The 20,360-nt window shown below is 34.7% G+C and overlaps 1 protein-coding gene and 1 long non-coding RNA gene across 2 annotated transcripts in view; one reads left to right on the forward strand and one right to left on the reverse strand.

The window, feature by feature from the left end:
* The window catches only part of LOC129639695 (progesterone receptor-like), a 243,796-nt gene that overhangs the window by 202,669 nt on the left and 20,767 nt on the right, over positions 1–20,360 (reverse strand). The gene's annotated exons all lie outside the window — the stretch shown is intronic.
* Positions 4,447–6,473, forward strand: LOC129639697 (uncharacterized). Its single transcript, XR_008708548.1, has 3 exons — positions 4,447–4,970; positions 5,140–5,246; positions 5,755–6,473. It is a non-coding gene; the product is annotated as an uncharacterized LOC129639697 (long non-coding RNA).

Genomic DNA, 20,360 nt, shown 5'->3' on the forward strand with positions numbered 1-20,360 from the left:
GTGCTTATCTATTTCTTAGAAAAAATATATCTGTATAGTGTTTTACAGTGTGCAAAGGAATTTTGTAGACATCTCATTTAAAAGCAAAGCTCTGTGTTGAAATATTCTCTGCTAGGTAGGTGAAGACATTGAGCTTCAAAGAATTGAAGACAGATACTATGATCACAAAGCATTACCTTTTAGGGAAGTGACGAATCTTTTAAAACTAAGTGCAATATTGCTGTTGGCTTTTTCTACATGTATTTGGGTAACTTTAAGAACTATTCGAAACTGGTCCTTAGACCTCTACTTACGAGATAGACAAGCATGCATGTTCTGGTTCACTCCATGCTTACCTTTTTTCAACCAGGTCATCATCATTATTATTATTATTTTAGAAATTCTTAGTGATAATTATCCTTTAATAAATGAACAACATACTTCAACCAAAATTCCAAAATTTGACCAAGCTAACTGTAGAGTCCCTGGCTCAATTAACGTGAATATAGTAGTTCTCCCCTCAGCTTAAATTTTGTTGCATAATTTGTAGATTTTCCCCCTTTTCTATATTTTCTCACATTTTGTGGGAATTTAGATAATATGAATTTCTTACCACACATGATTTCAATAATTTACATGTCATTTAGGAACTTGAATAACTGTAATAATGGCTTGTAAACTATTAAAATTTCACAAAAAAAATCTAATTCTTTTTGGACATTGATCCAAATTCCTAAAATTATTCTTTCCTTTGATAAATTATTTATGACTCTATAATGTTTCAGCAAGAAGAGTACATCTTTAAATCACTGTCACCATTAGGAAATGTGTAAAATTTGTGAAGAACAAAATAAGTCTGACAAATAAAAACATTTCTTCTATTTCATATCATCCACATTGGTCTGATTTAAATCTTACTTAAAGGAAACAATTTCATGGTGCAGTTCTGCTAAAACTCAATAAATTCAGGAAGAATTTCAAAATTTAATTATGAATTCTATGAATAATTTTATATTTACCACAATTGTTTCTCTCTATCTAGAACATGGTCCAACCTTAAGTAATTTTTAACAAAAATACTTTGTGTCTATATCTGTCTTACCTTTAAATAAAGATTATATGGTTATTTATCTTAACCTTCTGGTACACAAGGATTAAAACATAGAGCAAGATATTTGAAGTAGGACAGGCACTAAGGCATCAATTTATCAAAGCCACTTAGTAAATATAATAATGGAAATATTGAGAATATATCCTCAAAATTCCAACCATTAAAAAGCACTCGTTGCCAAGGCACTTGGAGCCACCCTGAGGCTACAAATCAAGAAACTTTGACTTTTAAGGATGTATATTATACTCCCTAATTTCACTTTGAGTAGGATTTTAAAATATACTTTAATATGTATATATTTTAAAAGGCACTGTATTCTAGTAATTTTTAAGACCTAGAAGCTATCAGTGGACTGTTCAATCCAAAGTTATTTCTCTATCAATAAAAGACCTGTTTTTACAACTACACAGACCATGTCAATTAACTGCTTGCACAAATCTCTGTCTATCTCTCTATATAATTTCTAGTAATTAAATCTGACTTAAATATTTAGTAATAAATTTAATAGGGGAGGAGTTGAGTTTCTTTTGATATTTGATGAATTCCTGAACAGAGGCTATAATGTTGGGAAATTGATGTTATTTATATTCTGGACTCCCCAGAAAAGTGACTCCCCATTTCAGAAGCTTTTTATACTTCTAGTAAGAATTCCAAAGCCAATTCACCTTCATGAGACTTAAACATACAGCACATCTATTAATAAGGATGATTTTGTTTCTTCATTTCTTAAATAAAAACTACTACCAAAGATTTGATATGTATGCCAGGAAAACTAATGTAATTTGGAAAAAAAGTGACAGAATGTCCTTTTTTTTCTCTTTTTTTGAAGAGCACTAGTGCAAGAAATTGTTTTTCAAATTTAATGAACTACTCTGAACCTCTGTCTTCTCTACTGTAAAATGGAACTCAATATTTAACTTGCAAAGATTACTGTAAGAACTAGAGATAATATATGTAAAACTCCTTCCCAATACAAGGCCTGTGCATAGCATCTACTCAAGTAGCAGCTAAAAGGACTGGTAACATTTATCAAATGCATATTGATTCCTGATCTAAATAAATAGGAATTGATATCAACACAGATTAAAAGAAGTAGAAGCAGTGGGAGTCTATGAATTAAGAATGAATATATACTCACACCGTACTCTTGCCTGGAAAATCCCGTGGACAGAGGAGCCTGGTGGGCTGCGGTCCATGGGGTCCCTAAGAGTCGGACACGACTGAGCGACTTCACTTTCACTTTTCACTTTCATGCACTGGAGAAGGAAATGGCAACCCACTCCAGTGTTCTTGCCTGGAGAATCCCAGGGAAAGGGGAGCCCGGTGGGCTGCCGTCTATGGGGTCGCACAGAGTCGGACACGACTGACGCGACTTAGCAGCAGCCGCAGCAGGGATGTTTGGAGAAGGAAATGGCAACCCACTCCAGTGTTCTTGCCTGGAGAATCCCAGGGACAGAGAAGTCTGGTGGGCTCCTGTCTATGGGGTCGCACAGAGTTGGACACGATTGAAGCGACTTAGCAACAGCAGCAGCAGGGATGATTTTTGATCTTACAAGGAGCTATCAAGGGAATGTTTTTACACAACTATGTATGACTTCAACAGGAACTTATTTACCAAAGGAGCATATTTGCATATGTCCAGTATTAAATTATATTCATAGTAATGAAACCAAATTCACAGTAATTGTCTGAAGTACTTTGTTAACAATTAGATTACATTATTTTCACTTTAATGTTAAATGCATTAAATTTCATATGAAAATCAATAATATTTTGTATAATAAATATTAAACCTTTTACTTCACCAGTGTGATACACTGCATTATTGAATCTTATTAGAAAACAGTTGAGTGCATTTTGTCTTCATGAACAATTAGCTGGGTTCAATGTAATTGTCTTGAGAGTCAGTCCTTGCTTCATTAAAACATACACACAGTCAAGTATATTACCGATATAATATATAACCTATATAATCTCACCACATTCACTACCATACAACCTGAAATGTTGATCATAAATTTAAAGTGACTGATGATTTTATGCATCTTGTATATAACTGTATTGAGGTAAGACATATAGAAGTGCTTATTTTGATATCACACAGGCTAATTAATTAGTGGTAAATTGTTGTTTGAAAAATATATTTCGTTCACTTTCAAACTACCAACCAATTTAATGTCAGAGCCCTGTCAAGTGGAACAGACTGACTCAGTTTTTTCACGTAAATCACAAAATATTTTCTCTGAAGTCTACCTCTAGTGTAGAAACAAAGTGGAGTTCTGAACATTAGATTGAAAAGAAGTGTGTGACGCGATTGTCAGGCACTCACTATCACCTGATTCTTAGTTTTGCATTTGTCACCCGACCATCACCAGGGAACCAGTGCCAGGCAAACACAAAAGGAGAATCTAATCCTCACTGTAAGAACCTCAGATGAATTTCAAATATTGTCTCTCCACTTAAAAATGAGGAGCTAGGAGTGTGGAACTGGACTCAAGAAGTATATCGGGGCTAAAATATCTTTCAAGGTATAAATCTTCTGTATTAGCACTACAATCTACTGAAAATAGGATAGTAGCAATGGAAACCTAAAGGGGTATGGATCTTGAGAGAGGAAAATGATGATTCCTTGTATCTCTTGCCAAATATTGCACTAGTTTAACTAACAAGGAATAGAGAGGATTCTTCATCAACTTCGACATAACAAAATGTAAAAATCAACTACGTGTCAAGAAGTCTACTAAATCTTTCAGGTGAGTACAAAGCATTAGATTAAAAATTAGTATGTGATGATGCCACTAAAATCCCACTATGCTATAATTTTTATAGGTATGCATTTGTTCCCAACCAGTAATTCCATGGACAGAGGAGCCTGGAGGACTAGAGTCCATGGATTCACAAAGAGTTGGACATGACTGAGCACACACACATACACACAGAACCAGGAGTGTACAGGGGAAGAGAGAGTCTCACCCTCTTGACAGAAAAATTCATATGATTCCAAAAGCACATCCAAAGAATATATTTATTGAGATATATTAATTTTTGTGTTTTTCTCTTTGACACCTGGTCCTAGTGAGTTGGAAGCAGCTATGTTGCTCCAAGAAGAATTAGAACTGTTACAGCAGAAATGCTTAAAGGAAGTTGACATTTACCTTCTGATTTCACAATTAGTCCTTGACATCTAGAGCAAGACAAGTCTGGAGGATGGGGCTTTCCAAGAAAAAAATAAAATGATTCTCTAAATCTCAAAGACATCCTCAAGCGGTGGACTCAAACAGAAAGGATTCCCAGGAATAGATGAAGCAGACTCAGTCTAAGACCCAGGGGAAGCCTCCAACAGACAGGAAGAGAAAGTGAGAGGCGTCTGTGATTCAGAAGAGGGAACTGGAAGAGTAAGAAGATCAGATGATAGCGTCCCAGTTTTGAAGGAAGTGGGATGAGCAAGAGAATACCCAGACTAGTCAGGGGAAATCCAAGAAAACCATGGCTTTAGTGCAAGGATACAAAGTCTGCAAACATCTCAGGAAAGCATGGATTCAACATGGTGCCGGCTGGGTGGGGGCTTTGCAGAAAAGGTGACCACACACAGAAGCCAGATGGGGAAAGCAGCTGGGCCTCAGAAGGATGTGCTGAGCCAGGAAGGAATGGAAGATTCCTTCAAAATCAGACAAGTCAGACAATCAGACAAAATCAGACAAGTCACAAAGAGGTCACAGCCCCCTGCATCCTGGACAAAAGAGAACAGATGCGATTATGAGCCGGCGTCTTAAACAAGAGGTGACAGCAGTGGGTTCTGATGACCAGGCATGGTGAGGGACGGGCGAGGCCACTGAGGTCCAGGAGAAAGAAGACCCCTTCCCATCACCACTGCACCCACGTAAGTGTCTTCCTTTTCCCAGTTGTCATGGGTTAGTGGAAGGGAAAAGGAAGAACAGCACTGGATGGAAACTGGGGGAGATAATTCAAAATAAGGCTCTGTGAAACGAAAAGCCATAGATAGGCTATTTCCATGTGCCAAGTTCGTTCCCCACTCTCTCACTCACCAGCCCTCCTTCCTCGACTCCACGCCCCCTGTGAAGGCATCACGAAGACGTCTTCATGAATAAGACATCCTCAAGACGTCAAGACTCCTTGCAGAGAACTAAGCATTTTTGTACGTACTATTTTGCAATTATACTGAATAACAGCATCTGAAGAAGGATCTATACAAAAGATGTCTTTATTTTTTTTTTAGCTGAATACAGCTTAGTTTCCTTTTCTTTTCCCATTTGCTGATTCTTAAGCTGTTCTAGTCTTACCTTTGTGCAAAATCCAGGATCTTGAGATTTAATAGATGTGTAAAAGTGAGGATATTGGTGGAGGGGTAGAGATTGTTTGATAAGATTCTAGAATTTGGTATACTAAATTTCTTAGTTTTTTTATCATCTTTTTTAATGAAAAATTTGAAATTTCAACAGTGACAGAACAGGCATCTGACCTATGTTTGACAATGTATATGGCATGTTTTACCTATTTCCATAAACTCTGTCAATTCTTTTTTTTTTTTTTAATCTCTGGAAAACTAGGGAGGAGGAAATGATCACCTCCAACTCTTATGTTTATGGCCACTATTTTCCACTAGAATACTGCAACTTCCTAACAAATGTTCTCTCTATCTCCAGTTCTGTTCTCCAGATGGCAGTGAGGGTGAGCTCTCTTATACACCAATCTGAATTCTGCTGCTCTCCTGTTTAAACAGGCATCAAGACTGCACGATTGAACGTGGTTACAAGACCATTAATTTCCTGGACCTGGTTTTCTTCCGTCTCATCATCAGCCCCCACCCGTCCTCTCACCATTAGGTCTGTGCCTGTGCCCTTACCTCCTGGCTGGAATACTCTTCCCTTCCTGCCTTGGGCGTTTGTTAATTCTGCATGCTCAACTAATTGTTAAACCACTTTTAGATCACGACTGAGAAACCTTTTATCAAGATGCCTTTGTCCACTCTTAAATTCAGCCTAGGTGCCCCTCATGTGCTCCGATGGCTCCTTGTACTTTCTCTACCATGACGTTCAATACACAGCATCGTAACTATCTATTTACCTGAGTCTAGTCCCCATCCAACTGTAAACTCAGAGAAGGTAGGATTGCTGTCTAATGTATTTTATTCATTACTTTTCTCCACATTCTGGTAGAATAACTGACATGCAACACAGTAATGTTTGTAACGGTTGGTGAAGAACAAAATGATTCCTAAATAAGATAAATTTAAAAACTGACTCCTAAAGTAAGACTTTTCAACTTTGCAGAAAAAAAAAAAAAAACCCACAATTTTTTTGTTTTTGTATTTCAGAGCTTTTTTTTTCTTTATATTAACATAGATAACCGAGAGTCAGTTACTTCATATTAATGTAAACTATTAATAAAATTTTAGTTTCAGAGTTGAAATGGATAATTTGTTCCTAACTTTTTCCTTCCTCCCCCTTCCTTCCTTCTTTCCTTCTTGTAGTCCCTCCTTCATTCTTCCTTTCCTGCTCCCTTTCTCTTTCTTTCCCCCTTTCTTGTCTCTCTCCCTGTCTCTTTCTCCCCTCTCCTTTTTCTCTCCCTGCTTTTTACGTGTTGACACCTAACTGGTAGCTAAACAGAAACTTAAAGATCAGTGATTTTTTTCTAAACTATTTATCCTCAAGTTAGAAAATGGGCATCTTTATTAAAAAGCAAAAAGTAAGCTTCTCGGCATATTTATATTTTATATGATTGGAGAGTATGTGATTATTTTTCTAACATTTACCATTGTTATCATTGTAGATAATCATGTTTTGTATCATCAGCATAATTGTTCACTCAATAATAAAGGGGAAAAGCTACTGTTTAGAGTACTTCTCCATTTCACTTCTGTAAGTTGTATTTACTCCTTGCAAAATAAGAAGAATTTTTATATTTTTCTTGTTTTTATCCCAAATTTCAACATGAAAAACTTAAAAAAAAAACCTCTATGTCCTGACTTTTCTTGTGGATGTACATGTATCAGAAAAAGTGAAAATGCACATTGTACTCAGTTCATAAGAAGAAACTAAATTGGTTACAATGATGAGTTCTAAAGACTGCCACTTGAAAAATCTCTTTCTACCCTCGGTTACACCAAATACAGGACTCACCACTTTAAGTAAATGTTGGATACTATTCTTAGTCTATAGAGAATAAGCAGAGCTGCATATCTCTGTTTTGATGAGAATATGGTATGATTATATTAACTTACATAAAACTTCTGATGTTTCTCATGAATTTTAAAGCTCTTAGAGAAAGCAATGATAGATGCCCATTGATTATTTTTCTATTACATATTTTTAAAACATTTTCTCATTTACCCAGTGAAAGTTGCACAAAACCCATTAAATCAGTGTGGACATGATTGTTATGCTACTCAGCAACTCTAATTGATATGTCTTTGAATAAAAAATGTGAAGAAAACAAAACAATTATTTCTTAATAGGAATACAGTTTGGTGGGGAGATACTTAAAAATCTAGCTTTCTGAGGGTGGGGGTTCATAAAAGTTTAATGGCAAAGTTTTAAACAACTGCTTTCTATAAATAATTCATAACAACAACAAAAACCTGTCACAGGTAAGTAGATTTCATAGAAAGAGGTGTTAAGCTTTATATGTAATTGACAAGAGGAAAACATTTTAAGTAGGTTTCATTTAGAAAAAGTTATGCTTGCTAAATTGGATATATTAGGATTTGATGTATTAAGAGCAATTTCAAAAGATTATAATATCATTTAAATAGTTTGCTCATATATATCTAAATGTTGACCATGATACTGATGTCGCACTGCAGTTAATAATTTAATTTTCTTTAAAGCAATGGAGAGGGTAAGCTTTCTTAGCTGCTTAATTCACATTTCTCTGTAAGTCTTTTGTCAGTTAAAGCTTTCAACCAGCTTTAGCTTTCAAAAGCTTAAAGTAATGCCTTCCCATCTCTCCCCGAGTAGAAAGAAAGCAAACAAACTCATGTAAGGTCAGCATGACATAAAGCAACAAGAGCCAGTAAATTGAAAATGAGGTTGACTTTTGGGGGCTAATCCAGCAGTCCTGTAACACTCTTCCAAGCTCCACAGCTGCACAGGGCTGTGGACAAGCCGGGGTGCAGCCTCCAGGCAAGTGCCCGGAGCACTGCCTTGGAACGCGATCAACTCCAAGAAGAGGAGCAGAGCCCTTTGAGATGGTCTTTGCTTCGGCGATATGATAGTTAGGTAACGTACATGTTAAATCACTGCCACTATGAACTTCAAGGAGAACAAGTCACTCAATCCTAAAGGAAATCAACCCTGAATAGTCATTGGAAGGACTGAGGCTGAAGCTTCAATATTTTGGGCAGCTGATGCAAAGAGCCGACTCACTGGAAAAGACCCTGATGCTGGGAAAGATTGAAGGCAAAAGGAAAAGAGGACAGCAGAGGATGAGATGGTTAGATAGCACTGCTGACTCAATGGACATGAATTTGAGCAAACTCTGGAGACAGTGGAGGACAGCATGGAGTCACGGCGTCAGACATGACTTAGCGGCTGAACAACAACTATGAACTACTGCCCTTTAACTTATCACCAATGCTCCCTTCCCTAAATTCTCAAATCTTGTCTAATGGTAGAGAGGACAAATTATTAAAGAAACCTACACTTAGCCTCTTTTCTTTCACGTTTTTAAGGCCATACTGTTTCATGCCTAACTCTGGACGTACAGGTTTTATTGGCCCCAAGTAACTGATGGTCTGTAAGGACTTTTCCTGAGTTTAAATGGGAATGTGAGCCAACCTGAATGCAGTTATCTAGGCCCAGTTCACATTCTGGATTCATATGGTCATAGATTAATCCAGGTTGGATTGGATTCTATAATATGAAGCAAGCAGTCATTTATTCTACTGCTTTTTGTTCAACTTGTGAAATTTGATAATTTGATAAGGACCAGAGGGTGTGGAATAATGATATATTAAATAGATAATGGATGCAAGGTTGAGAGATAGAGACTGTCTTTTTCACTAAACTTTGAGTAGGGAAAACATAGTGAAACCACAGAAATCAAGCAATATTATCTTCATCAAAATCATAACATGGCTTAGTCTAGTGTGGATAAGCAATTTAGGACTTGGCAAACCTGTGAGATTTTCTAGCTATGTATTTCCTGCAAAATTTAAGAGCTGCAAAAATTCCCCATATCCAACTGGTAGTTACCCTTTCTTGGGTTGTCTGCTTATCCATTAACTTTATCAATGGAGACATGGTGGGTGAATTCTCAAGTATAAAAATAAAATAGCTTTAAAATTGAAAAAATATGTTCTTTTGAGTACTTATACACCATTGTCTGGAGATTATATGAATATTTAAAAGAATTGATATTCTGTTCTGAAATCTGGTATGTAAAGAGTACATGTACATGAGAGAAATTGCTCAGGTATTCACAGTAAAAACTCTAGAAATTTAATAGCTTTCTTACCAAAACAATGCAAGATCAAAGCAGACATGAAGATCTCTTCTGGGAATTTTATAACATAGCCTTAAGGACAGGAATGATTTTTAGGGAGCTGATGACTTCATTAGGATTTCCAGACCCATTATTCTTTTATGCAGAATTATTACCACAGTAAAAATAATCTGAGCATGAACTATATAGCATAGATTTTTGGAATGGCTGTGTTTTAGTCAACCTCTCTATATTTTAAAGAAATACTTTTTTAAAAAGGTCAATATCAGTACCTTTATTCTTTGTATTATAATGAATGGAACCGGCTCTTTAGATTTTGGATAAAGCAGGCCACAAACTCAAAAGACTATATTTTTTTCAGAGGAAGAAATTAACTGAATACTTTGAACTCTAATTGCAAATCAAATATTTTGAATACTCATATGCACACAGAGGTAGCAATAAAGCAACTTCATTTTCTAGATTCCTTGGTTTCACTATAGAATATACCAGATTAATCTGATAAAATCCTAACTAGAACTATGGCTTAAAGAAAACATAAAAATAGCAGTTACTATTTCTGAACACTTGTGTATTTCTTTTCATTTTCATTTCTATTAATCACAAAACAATTGGCACAGGCAATTTTAATCAGACTTGCTCAGCCAGGTATTAAACAGCAGAGAAAGGGAGAGCGGGTCTAGATCAGCTCTCTACACAGTACTCGCTATCCACTGTAGCTGTTTAGAATTTACAGGCTGACAGGGTATGGCTATTGGAGAAAACATACTACCTACCATATGTGCATATTACCTGCACAGAAACTAATTATTTTAATGTGAAATATGAAAAATGATAGTACTGCCTAATTTAAAAGTGCCATTTTAAAAATAAAAATGCAATTGTTATATAACAACTGACCCTGGAGGTATAATTGCTTCAGACCCAAAGGGCTTCTCAAACCTTTTTCAGGGAAATATTTTTACTAACTCAATAATCTATTTCAGTGTCCTTCAAGTACTGTCTGATATATAACCTTCTTCGTGTGATTTAATTTCACTTTAGAGCCTCCAGAAAGCACATGACCTATAAAATTAAGATAAAAGTTATGCGACTACATCGGAACAGAGACATTAATAAGCAGAAATTTGTAGAGGAAAAGATTTAGAGGCTACATATCTTCCATTTGGTTATGTCATGTTCTTTTTCAAAAGCTTGAACTTTTTTAAACCTTAGCTTGAAATATTAAATCCTAGGATTTAGACACCTTCATTTTCTTGTGCTATAACAGGCACTCAATAAATATTTATTGAATGAAATCAGAGATGAGAAAATTTTGTATACTGAGGTTTTTAATACAAACCTCAATTGTATTTAGAATACAATTTAGAGCTACTTATATTTTCTTAAGAAACAATTATATTTGTGGAATTTTTCTTAGGGGGGGAAATAGTACTCCATTCTGTTTTAAAATTTAGAACAGGGAGCATAAAGTGTGTTCTTACTAAATGAAAAATGTACTTATATTTTCTATGTTATAGTCAGTACAAGGAGAAAACTCACAAAGCAGGAAAAGAAAAGGTGGAATATTTAAAGAGATGAAGTTAGGGGCCATGGGAAGAGAAAGTGATCAAGTCATGCACACGGAAACACATCCTGATGCAACAAACCCACATGGGATTCATTGTAATACCAAACCCAGAGAGCATGTCATTCAGTTCCCCGACAAGGAACATGACTGTCCTATATCAAAGTGGCTCTCAGACTAGTAGTAGAGTAAGAATATAGAATAATGCACTATTGTAATCCAGATCTGCACAAAATCTGCGGAACCTTAGGAGAAAAAAAGTCACTCTCTGGAAGATGCAGGGAAGATACGACAGAAGTGATGTTTTGCTGAGCCTTGAGCTGAGACAGGACTGGTATCAAAAGGGGGAAATAAAGGCAGAAGACTGACCCTAAAGATTTATGTGGTTGGAATAAAAGGTGAATGTATGACAGGGGAGGATAAAGAGAGTCAAGTTACAGGAACCGATGTTTGAACATCATTTCAGAGTGACTCCTATGTCACTGCATTGATAAGAAGAGTGGACCAATTAAAATACAATTTTTGAAGATGGAGCCCAGGAAAGGATATTTGTAACAAGCTCTCCTAGAGATTGTAGTGAGCTTCCCTGGTAGATCAGACAGTAAAGAATCTGCCTGCATTGTGGGAGACCTGGTTTGATCCCTGGGGTGGAAAGATCCCCTGGAGAAGGGAATGGCTACCCACTTTGGTATTCGTGCCTGGAGAATTCCATGGACAGAGGAGCCTGGTGGGCTACAGTCCAGGGGTCACAAAGAGTCAGACAGTTGAGCGATTAACTCTTTCAGACTGTAATGTGCAGATATATATATATATATATATATATATATATATATATATATATATATTTGAGAAACACTGCAGTGGGTGACTGGAAGTCAATGAATATTTTCCAGTGAGGAAATGGCAAAATTAGATCCATTTTAGGAAAATAACTTTGGCCTGGAGAATGGAGAGAGAATGAGTCTGTGTGTTTAAGACTTTGAAAGACTAGATAGCACTCAGCATTGTATCGGAACACACTTGTATTCACTGAAAAAGACATGTAGACAGACACACTAAGGAAGAGACCTTTTTTTACTAATGTTAAGACTATTTGAAATTCTTGATTTAAACTCTTATTGAACGTTATAACCAAGCATTATGAAATTTGTTTATTACCTGTTTGGGACATGGACCTAAAGAACTCAAGCCATGTGTCCTGGTTAGAAATTGTTTTAATCCCTATTTCAAATGCCTTATGAAGATTCACTGTTTACAGTTGCTCTATATCTAATTCATTCTGAAAATGGAAGAAGTTATTGGCAAGAAACAGTTATGGTAACATTATGATCTGCCAGGTTTTTTTGGTCAGATGAAATCACTTTATCTTGTTTTGGGGGTTGTATTATTATTCATTAATTGATGATTCTATGTTATTGCCCCTTGGTAAACTTTAAGTATCTATCAGTTTAAGGGAATGGGTAATTTAAAAATGCATTAAGAAATCAGATGCTTTAGTAAATGTTTCCTATATTGTTTTCAAAGTTGTTTTTTTTTCCTCATTAATAACTATTAATCTGCATAAAGTAGTATGCTTTATTTATAAGGGAATGTCCAATTTTAAAGAAATTTCAAAAAAGAATTAGGTCTACTAGTTTCTCTGAACTGTTAAAAATTATATATATGCCTAAAATTGGTACAAATTATTTTATTTAGAAGAAAAAATGATTGGTTTTTGTTTTTACCAGTGTTTCTTCCTGTTTTATATGTGTGTGTGTGTGTATTTTTTTTTAAATAGGTCTGTTTAAAAAAACAAAAAATAAAAAAACAGTGACACCTATTTTTTTTTTTTTTTTTACATAGACCTGTTTAAAATAGTGACATCTAGGTGTCCAGTGATACCTCAGAAAAAAACTCGTGTGTCTCCAAAGGGATATTTTCAGCTCATATAACAGTGTGAATTGTGTGTTTTCTAGTTATTGGTTATATTATTTTAAGCCAGTATTTAATGTTTCCTAAAATATCTCTTAGACTGGATCAGAGACACTGAAAACATTTTAACTGTGATTTGTCCACTATGCCCACTCAGTAGAGAGAGTAATACTTATCTCTTTTTTCCCCCCTCCCTTCTTTTTTTTTCCCCCCACCTACCCTCCATCCCTTTCTTCTTTGATGTGAAAAGTGAGTAACAAGCTCTGACCAAAAGGAACATTCTACAGGAAAGTTATTATTACAGGAAAGTTATTATTAAAGATGAGGAAATATAATAGAGACTTGGTAAGGATAAGTGACTGTCCACATGCCCTAGATGTAGCGGGTAGAGTTAGACCACAGACTTTCTGGCTTCCTATTTCAATTCAGAATGCCTTGTTAAAGGACAATTCCCCCCGCAAAAGGCTAGTAGAAAACTGCAAAACTCGTGATATACTTGTCATAACCCACTATGGCTCTCCTTCCTTAATAACCTCCTTAGAGATCTGTGTTTCAGATCTGGGAAACAGTCTTAACATATAAGCTGGTTTTCTTAGTTTGAGGAGCATCAATCTATTTCAAGAATTTTAAACTCTTTTTCTATATATTTTTTGCATTAAAAACCCTTTGGAAAATATGGTTAAGGTTATAAATTACCTTCTCACAAAAAAGTATATACACTCATATAGCTACAATTTTGCATACCAATTTGTTTCATTTTTGTAAATATAATCAGGGAGACAAAAGGAGCTATATAGAAAGAACATAGAACAGCTTTTTGTTTTTACGTGTAAGATTCTTCTTTTCTCTAAAGTAGCTTTGTTATATGTGAAAGATAAAAATGTCACCTGAATGATATGAAATGATACGGATAAGATTAACATTAACAATCACTTTAGTAGTGTTTCAACCTTGCAAACTCTTAAGGAAAATATGGGTTCACAAAAACACTAAAAATCTGAATTATGCTTTATAAAGGAAAACAATTAAACTCACAACTTTTCTTTGAAATTTACACAGTATGACACGTTATAAATGTAAGGCTTTGAGAAAAACAGTAAAAACTCGTGACCTCATAATCATGACCCCCCCAAAAAACAGACATAGCACAAAATTTAATTTTTTAAAGATAAAAATGGCATTCACTTTTTATGAAAGAGAAGAGGTTTCACCATCCCTGCCAAGATCTTGGGTAATTGTGCAGCAATAACCTCAGACATTATTTCTGGAAATTCAACACTCAGTGCCCGGGACTGGATAAATGTATTCAAGCAGTACAGATGAAGTTGTTTGACAAGCTGTTGGTTTAACAAATAGATAAGAAACATGTAAGGAAAATAATAAATTTCTAAACTATGTAAACATCAAAGCTTATTTTTCTAATAATAGAAATGCTTCAGATGTTGTTTTTTTACCAAAATGAAAAAACTCCCTCCATTTCCAGAATAATATATAAAATATTACATACATATGATGAAACATACTAATATATAGAAAGATTTAAAGAAATGAAAGTATTCTGTAATCCTATTGGATAAGCAGTGTGAACATTTGGTATATTTCAAGTTTTTCTGTTTACACATACTCAAGTATATGCATAATATATATATGCATAATAATAATAATATATATGCATATGTATTTCCATAAATGAAATTACTTTATAGTCTATTTCTTAATCCAGCTTTTCCCACATAACAATAGGCAAACTCTTCTATGTCAATACAAACAACCCAACCTGATTCATTTTAATCTAACTTTTTTTTGGCCACACCATACTGCATGCGGGATCTTAGTTCCCCAACCAGGGATCAATCCCACACCCCCTGCACTGGCAGCACAGAGTCTTAACCACTGTGCTGCGAGGAAAGCATCATTTTAATTTAATTTTAATTCTGTCAAAATAATATTTTGCACATATTTTTGAAAGTCAGATAGTACTGCAAGACCTACAGGAGCAAAAACACAGATGCAACCACTTTGAATTCCTTTAGTTTGGGTCATTTGATATTTACCTCTGTATTTCTAATAAATTATATTTCCCAAAGTTTACATTATTAAGATCCTATTAAATAAGGATTTAGCTTTCTTGTATTTTACACCCATCTCCTCAACTACACATACTTTCTCTTCTTCCTATTCTCTATATAGATATATCTCAATGTTGGACTAAATCAATATCTAGCATTTATATTATAAAAATTTTTATTGTTTCTTGCTGGATTACATTTCCTTTCCTATATGAGTTACTTTAATTTTGCTAGTGCTAATCACCTCATGTTTCTCTGCTTTTTTTGTTTGTTTTTTTCTATATTTATCACAAAGCCATAGTCAAATTCTCTGACAGAATTGTAAAAACTTACTTCAGTATGTTCATACGATTAGTAGTATCTCAAATCTAACTTTTTTTTTTTCTTGGTGCTAGTACCCTGAAACCCTGTGCATTAGTTACTGTGCTGGGACACCCCTTTGCGTCTCTCCTGGGTTGAATCTCATACTCCTTTGGCTTACGCCAGGGTTCTGTTGTAAGAAATCCCGCAGATGCCCTTGAGAAAGGCTGTATTTGAGGTAAGGTCTAGGAGACCTTGAAAGTCTGAAAATACTTTCATGATGCCATCATATTTGTTTGATGGTTTGGCTGGTACAAAATTCTTTGAAGATTTTTCTTTCCTTCAAAATTCTCCATTATTTTCTGGGTTCCAGTATTTTTGTTAAGAAGTTCTACAACATTCCGAATCCTGATGATTTGATGTGACTTGCTTCTTTTTTCACTGGTATATTTTAGGATACCCTCTTTATTCTGGGTATGCTGAAATTTTACAATAATGTGCCTTGGTTCAATTGGGTTGAGTCTGTACACTGGGCCCTTATGCTCAGAAAATTCATATCCTTCAGTTCTAGCAACGTTTCTTTTAAGACTACTTATGCAATTTCCTCTCCTTGATTTTCTCCACCCTCTCTTTTGGAGATAACTACGAACTGGAAAATGAAGCCCTGTGGATTCATCCCCTAAATTTGCTATCTCTCTAAATTTTCATATCTTTTTCTTTTTTGTTACTTTTATCTGAGTTTTCCTGAGATTTATATTTTCTGAGCTTTCTATTTATATTGAATTTTTAATTTATGCCCTCCTTTAATTATCCAAAAGTATTTTCTCACTAAGTGTTCTTTTTAAAATGTTTTCTAGTCTTTTTTCATGGATGCACCATCATTCTTATTTCTGTGAGTAGTTTAATTTTTGATGTTTTCTTCTGTTATCTGCACTGGAGCTTTTTCCTTCAAGTTACATTTTTTTTTCTGTTTATTTTGTTCTCTGCCTTACATTTGAGAGACTTTATCTAAATGGCTAATAATTCTTGGCTGTTCACATTCAGCAGTGAGGCCTCATATTTGATCTAATGAGCAGAGAGATTTTTATGCCTCTATTATTTTAGTGTTTCTGAACACAGTAATGATAAGAGTTTGTATGCAAATGCTGGATTAATTTCCAGAATTGTATTGTAATTGTAATTTCCAGAACCCTATATATTTATCCAGTTTGGTGTTAGGCATTTCTAAGGTTTTTTTTTTTTTTTTTCCTTCATGTATAAGCAGTGAGGCATACATATCTTAAATACTTGCCTAATTATTTAAGATAAACCCTAAAAAGTGGGAATATGAAAAGAATGCAACCTTTAACTATTGCCACACACTGCTAGATTGTCCATTAGCATTGTTGCTGACTTATAACTCCACCCAAAATGGTATGAGAGTCTTTTTCTCCACATCCATATCTTTGCTTTTCCAGTTTACATAAAATATTTTCTAACTTAAGACAAGAACATTTTGGAGCATTTTCAAGAATATGTATCACAATTCCTATCAACCATTACATTACTCTCAAATTTCACAAATACTAGTAAAAGGATATTTCAGTGATCTATACTGAAAATGAAAAAAGCACAATATAAATTGTGAGCAGTATGATGCAAGTACTGTTTTAAAGTGTAAGTATAAACATAAATTTGACGAACACACATGAAGTAAAACTTGTACTTCACACTAAAGTAATAGATAGAATTCAGAGAATAATCACTGATATTCTAAAAACCAAAATACTTACATCATGCAAGTTATCAAGAAGTTTTGTAAGCTGTGAGCTAGGGACAACTCCTTTTTGCCTCAAACCAATTGCCTTGATGAGCTCTCTAATGTAACTTGATCTCATCTCTTCAAACTGGTTTTGACTTCTTAGTCCTTCTAAAGGAACTGTAAGAAGATAATTATAAATGGCAGTTATGTTTAAAAAGATGACACTAGCACTTTATAATATAACTTTCTGAACTGTACAGTGATCTCTTTTGATACGCAACTCTAGAAACAAATATCTAAATAGAAAAGAGTGCTACTAACAGTTTTAGGACATGTAAAACTTCTAGTTCTTTTGAAGAATATGGTAACAACAACTAGGTAAGTTAAAGAACATCTCAGCTTATTTTAGAGCCATATTAATGGATTATGCATTTGACTTAGCATCTGCTCAAAAGAGCATCTGACATTATTGTACATTCCTGCCTCAAATATTTAGTTTAAGTTTACAACTACACATATGCTGCATCTTTTTTGTTTTTTGTCTCCTGACTATTGATACAAGAGAAAGTCATTGATGTTTGAATTTTCTCTTATATTCAGCCACTTGGCTATACTCTATTTTATTTATGTATTCATTTATTAATATTGTTAAATCTAACAGTTTGTGTTGGATTATCCTTTTTTTTTTTGGTATACGACAATACCACACTCAGATAATATCCTTATTTTTTCCTTTCCAACAGTTGTAGCTGTCATTTCTCCTTCATGGTTCAATACATTGGTTAAGTCTTCCAGAAAAATATTAAATAATAACAGTAATGGTAAATACTTAAATTTTGTTGCTGATTTTATTGATAAATGCCTGTCGTTTCCATTATGATGTTAACTGGTAATTCACACTTCTACCTCAGAAACCTTTAATTCATACATCCAAATCTTAGGCACAACGTCTTACTGTAGCCCATTCTCTTGTTTCCACTACGTAGTCAATAAACCTACAGCCTTTCTCCTAAGTCTTTCTGGTTCTTCTGTTGTGACCTGTCTGAGATGTCCTGGTTGGTTTCTTTAGCAACTGTATTACCAGAACTCCCAGCTCCCTTATTTCCTCTTACTTGGGTCGCAGCTGTCCCACAAACAAATCTTCAACCATAAGTGAAGTTTCCACAACTATATCCAGATTACTGAAAGAAAAATCACATAATCTATGGATTTATGCATCTAGATATTTATGATCTTCACCTTTAGCAATATTTCTAGAGAGAAGTGTACTTCATTTGAGCAAAGTCAACTCTATGTCTCCAGCAAAGGTAGATAAATAAAGCTTTTAAAAAACCTCTTTCTTTATTCCCTGTATCCCAACAGACCTTGACTTCTACTTCCCTTGGAAAAAGAAGGCCAGAGATAATAAGCCAATAGAAACTAAGAGTTAACTCTGGTTTAGAGTCTTCAAGAGCTCAGATCCTCAGTATAAAAGGGACTTATGTAATTTGGGCAATAGGACACTTTTGCGCCAACTGAAATCTTAACTCTATGTATATCATGTTGAAGCCTGTCTTGACATCAATGACTTTCTCTTGTATCAATAGTCAGGAGACAAAAAACAAAAAAGATGCAGCATATGTATAGTTGTAAACTAAATATTTGAGACAGGAATGTACAATAATGTCAGATGCTCTTTTGAGCAGATGCTAAGTCAAATGCATAATCCATTAATATGGCTCTAAAATAAGCTGAGATGTTCTTTAACTTACCTAGTAAACTTAACTGTATGTGTATCATAACATATAGTGTTATAACATATAGTATCATAACCTATTCCCTTTACTTCATATAGCAACTATTTTAAACATCCATAACTCTTTTTAACAATCCCAACCAATTTTCACATCTCCCTCACTCTTCACCATGACTATAAAATTATTTTTTCTTCTGATTACTGAAGTATTGTTTTCTCATTGAGCTGGAAAACTAGTAACCCAAAGCCTTCGACACTGTCCATCTACCTGTTGAGGACCAGACTTGAAGCAATTATCCTTACTTCAGGAAAATCAGGCCTAATCTCATCCTGCCTCACACTATTAGTATCAACCACTAACAACATGCTCCCAGGATATGATCATCTAATCACTAGGCTCTCATCCTATGCTCCTGGGATATCTCTGAAAATTATTCTCCTTTCTACTCTCTTCCTTAGATTTCAGATCTATGATGAACCAGCTGTAAAGAAGTTATTTCTATTTTATTTGAGCTCTTTATATGAATTCATTGTTTTCTTAATTATTACTCAGCATTACATGACTGGAGAATTTTCTCTGAGATTCTTATTGATTCCATATGTGGGTTTTCAGCATTTCTTGTAAATATATTAGTGGCAAGTGGGAGAGAGTGAGTCAAGGGCAGTTAGCAATATGCTTGCTATTTTAGATGAGAATACTTTAAAAAATACTTATTTTTGATTTAGTTATTTAAAAATAGTGTGTATCAATTAGAAAAATTTTGAAAAATACCGAAAATACCAAGAAAATTATAAGTCACCTGAGCTCCTACAATCCAATAGTTTGGGATATTTAATAATATTATATTGAGAATATTTACATAATCAAATCATTCAAAATTGTTCATATATGAATGTTTTAATTCTCACGTAAAATTTAATATCACAGAAATGTGTAGTAAATGCAAGTTATTTAATTATTTTATCATTCAACACTTGCATCATGCAACATCATGCAATATTTTACTAATATAAACAATACTTGCACTCATCTCACATGCTAGTAAAGTAATGCTCAAAATTCTCTAAGACAGGCTTAAACAGTACGCGAAATGTGAACTTCCAGATGTGCAGGCTGGATTTAGAAAATGCAGAGAAACCAGAGATCAAATTGCCAACCTCAGCTGGATCATGGAAAAAGCAAGAGAGTTCCAGAAAAACATCTACTTCTGCTTTATGGACTATGCCAAAGCCTTTGACTATGTGGACCACAAGAAACTGGAAAATTCTTGAAGAGATGGGAATACAAGACCACCTGACCTGCCTCTTGAGAAACCTGTATGCAGGTCAGGAAGCAACAGTTAGAACGGGACATGGAACAACAGACTGGTTCCATGAAAAGGAGTACGTCAAGGCTGTATATTGTCATCCTGCTTATTTAACTTATATGCAGAGTACATCATGAGAAACGCTGGGCTGGAGGAAGCACAAGTTGGAATCAAGAT

The sequence above is a fragment of the Bubalus kerabau genome, chromosome X, assembly GCF_029407905.1.
Source record: "Bubalus kerabau isolate K-KA32 ecotype Philippines breed swamp buffalo chromosome X, PCC_UOA_SB_1v2, whole genome shotgun sequence".
Lineage (NCBI taxonomy): Eukaryota > Metazoa > Chordata > Mammalia > Artiodactyla > Bovidae > Bubalus > Bubalus kerabau.